General features: G+C 46.2%; 1 pseudogene; it reads left to right on the top strand.

Moving 5' to 3' along the window:
* The first annotated feature begins 3,501 nt into the window (after positions 1–3,501).
* LOC121983613 lies at positions 3,502–3,573 on the top strand (annotated as a pseudogene).
* The last annotated feature ends 685 nt before the right edge of the window (positions 3,574–4,258 follow it).

Raw genomic sequence — 4,258 nt, forward strand, 5'->3', positions numbered from 1 at the left:
ATGGGTCTTGAGGGAGGAGAAGGAAGGAAGAATAGAGAAGTTTCTTCTCTCTTTTCAGATTTGTGGCTTGAAGAAGTGTTAGATCTAGATGTAGATCTAAGCAAAAGTGAGCTCTAGAGGTGGCAAATCAGGGTTTGATTAGGTATAGTAGAGAGGAGAAGGCTTTTGGGAAAGAAAGAGAAGGGAATAGGGTTTTTTTTGGAGAGATGGGCGGCGCACACGGGCAAGGGCACGACCGTGTCTTATAGACACGACCGGGTTAAGTATGGATCTGCACGATCGTGTCAATTGGCAGGACCTTCTCTTTTCTCCTCTCGGCCAAGGTCGCACGGCCGTGCCAACTGGCACAACCTAGTCTTTCCTCTTCTCTGAATACGTCTCACGGTCGTGCTAATTGGCACGACCTGAGCCTTCTCCTTCTCGGGCAGTCTTGCATGGGTGTGCCGAGTGGCATGGCCTGTGCCCTCCTCTCTGCATAGGCCACACGACCGTGCAAGGTTGCACCGGTCGTGGCCTCCATCCTACTGTCGGCTTTGCACGGTCGTGTGGGATCACATGGTTGACTTTTTTAGGCTCACGGTGACTCGCCTTTCTCTCTTTCGGTTCCTCTAACACCTCTATGCCCATGAAATGCTCACGGCCAACTCGTGGAGGCTCTGCACATCCTGGAAATGAATACCCAAAAGTGAAGAAATAATTAAAATACTCAAAACAATAATCTGGAATAAAAAACCCTTGGGTTGCCTCCCAAGAAGCGCTTGTTTTAGGTCTTTAGCTTGACCCCGTTTCAGTCAATGTGGGCTAAACCTGTGGAAGAATGACTCTCCTCCTAGGGTTAATGCTCCAGTCTGTGCCTTCAATTTCACTCGTGCGGGATAAATGTATTTCTTCTTACTCGCTGGAGGGGAACTCTCATGGAAACTGCACTCCTCAACTTTGTGTATGTTGATCTTGCTAGAATTGCCCTGAGAGGGGTTGCAGATGGAGGAATCAGATAAATGAAAATCAATCTTTTCTTTACCGATCTTCAAGGATAATCTATGACCTTTTACATCGATGATGGCTCCAGCTGTGGTAAAGAATGGTCTTCCAAGGATGATTAGTATCTTGGGGTCTTCCTCCATATCCAAGATAATTAAGTCTGTGGGAACTATACATCCACCCACTTCTACTGGCACATCTTCCACTATTCCCATTGGGTATCTGCATGAATGGTCAACTAGTTGCGGTGTCATAGTGGTCAGTTTAATGTTCTAGAGGCCCAGCTTCTTGCATAAAGAGTACGGAAGAAGGCTAACGCTGGCCCCCAAGTCGCAGAAAGCTCTCGGTATGAGTTCAGAACCAATCTTGCACGGTATGGAGAAACTTCCTGGATCTTGAAGCTTTGGTGGAGAAATTTCCATAAGGAGAGCGCTGCAATTCTCTGTTAATGCTACGGTTTTGAAGTCACCCTTCTGCCTCCAGTTGGATAGAATACCCTTTAAGAACTTCATGAACTTCGACATTTGGTGCAATGCATCTATCAGTGGTACTTCTATGCAAATCTCCTTGATCTTCTTCAGGAATCGGTTGAACTCTTCATCCTTCTGGGAGGTTATCCGTTTCTGAGGGAAAGGAATCGTCTGGTTCTGTGGGGGAACTTGAAGAGTTTCTTCAACCTTTTTAGTAGCCTCCTCTCCATCCCTGTTTTGAGTCTGATTGGGCATCAGGAGAGAGGGCTCCTTCCCTGAGTCAGGTTCCTTCTAAGTAATGGTTTGGGTGTCTCCCACAATATGTTCGCTCCTCAGCTCAATGCGGTTGCAATGTTACACTAGATTTATATCTGGCTTCCCTAGAAATGTTCCTTGTGCTCTTGAGATGGATTGGGCTATCTGGGCTATCTGGTTGTCTTGCATCTTTTGATGCTTTTCAGAATTTTCCATTTTTTGAGTTAACAGCTTGATCTCATTTTTCATCTCCTTTTACTCTGAGAGGGCTTCTTCAAGCATCTTTTCAATTATGGACAATTGTGAAGGTTGCTGTTGGAAAGTTTGTTGTCCAGCTGAGTAGTTCTGCTGCCCAGGTTGATAGCTTTGTTTTGCTAGCCCTTGATCCTGATTGTTCTGGTATGAGAAGTTTGAGTGATTCCACCAACCTGGATTGTATGTATTAGAGTACAGATTATTTTGCCTTTGGTTGTAGCTGACTATTGCATCACACTGCTCAAGTTGGTTTATTTGTGCTTGTATTGGCCCTACGGGGTAAGTATCTTGAGCATGATCCGTACTTCCACAAGTTTCGCAACACACAAACTATCGCATTGACCGTGTTGTTGTTGTTTCCCATGACCTCAAACTTATTGGTCAGAGCGTCCAGTTTTATAAACATGAGAGTGACTGCATCTATGTCGAATTTGTTGGTGCAGCGGAGGCCAGCAAGAGGGGGGGTGAATTGTCTAAAACAATAAAGTATACCCTCCTCGTGCTTTCAACTTAAAAATGCAATAGTAAAATAATAACAGATAAATTAACAGAAACGAAAAAGAGACTCATCTATTTACTTGGTTACAACCAAGAAGGTTGTTAATCTAAGGCAGTAAGAAAAAGCGCATTAAAAAATCTCCTTCTCTGAAGGCGGAGAAGCCTTTTACACTTTGGAAGCTTAGAACTATTGCTAGGAAAGACTGCACAGTTGATTGCTTGAGTTGTTGTTTAATTCCTAGCTTCAAGGCCCTTTATATAGCCTCTGGAAAATCCATCTCGAGGGTCTAAGGCTCCTCCAATAGGGGTCCAAGGCGCCTCCATCGAGTGGGCAGATAAAACTTTATCCGAAAGCTCAACGGCATTTTGGCCTGGTCCAAGGCGCCTCCAACAGGCATTGAAGGCACCTTCAAGGTGAAGGCGCCTTCAATGCCCAATAAGGGTGCCTTGAGCTTGAACTCCAGCACACTTCTTCCTTCACTTTGACTTCTGAAGCTCCGTTCTTTTGGGTGATTTCGGCCAACCGAAATAGGGCTCACCAGAACCCAATTTCCGGCCTTCTCCTCGAGCATTCTTCCTCCTCGGCTTAACGTCCCTCGAATGCCGCGCACGTTCTTCTCGCCCACCGGTGTACTTTTCTATAGCTCTCTCGTCCTTCGGACGCACCGGGCCCGTCAGCTCCCTTCTTGTGCCGTCTTTCTTGCTAGCTGAGTCTTCCGCTCGACTTCCTGTGCTCCTAAGCTCTTGCACACTCAAACACAGGGATCAAACACAAAGCAGGACCTAACAAACTTGGTTTATCACATCAAAACACCACGGGGTCCAACAGAATTTCCCTGACACTTTTATTGGGTTCCCTGAGAAAGAACCACCAGATCTTTCTGATGCCCACTGATGGTGATTCTGTGTCACATTCTCTATGATCTCTTCAGCTTCATCAAGGCTCTTGTTCATCAGTGCTCCTCCTGCTGCAAAATCGAGGGATATCTTCATGTGATAATTGATTCCATTGTAGAAGGTGTGTAGAACTAACCATTTCTCAAGGCTATGATGGGGGCACTGTCTCAGCATGCTCTTGAATCTGTCCCAAGCTTCAAATAATGATTCTGAGTCTACCCGTTTGAAGCTTGCGATCAGGTTCCTCATGTGGGCAGTTTTGTGTGGGAAGCATCCGACGATCGAACCTGTATTTTGATAATGGAAAAGGGTTCAAAGTTAAGTTGGTTTGTGATCTAACAGTTTGAATAAGCTTGCAGGAAAGTCCTAAGTGTACTTAGGCAAAAGTCCTAGCTGCGGTTAGGTAGGTGAAAAACCCTAGGGGGTGGTAACCCTAGGTCATAGGGGGTGGTAACCCTAAGTCATAGGGGGTGGTAATCCTATGCGGAAAGTCTTGGTGGGTCGAGGGCTTCAGGCAAAAGTCCTAGGGGGTGGTAACCCTAGGTGGAAAGTCCTGGTGTCGCAAACCAGGTGGAAGACTGAACGGGTTGGGGAGTGGGCGCCCAGCAAAAAGTCCGAAAGCATCGAGTGCTGAGCAAAAGTCCAGTCGATCTGGAGGATCACACTGGCAACAGATAACTCTCCGGAGTGGAGTAGGTGAGGACGCGTTCCCCATCGAGGGAACAGTAGGCGTCGGGTCGACCTAGGGTTTCCGGTAAGAAATCCGAAGTTAGACCCGGACTGTTCGAAAACTATCAATATCTTAATTCATAGCTATTATGTGCTAACTTTGTTTTGCAGGGTATGTGTTTAGGACTAACACATTTTGCAGGAACAAAGGAGAAAATCACACCTCGGATGAA

The sequence above is a fragment of the Zingiber officinale genome, chromosome 5A, assembly GCF_018446385.1.
Source record: "Zingiber officinale cultivar Zhangliang chromosome 5A, Zo_v1.1, whole genome shotgun sequence".
In the NCBI taxonomy this organism is placed as follows: Eukaryota; Viridiplantae; Streptophyta; class Magnoliopsida; order Zingiberales; family Zingiberaceae; genus Zingiber; species Zingiber officinale.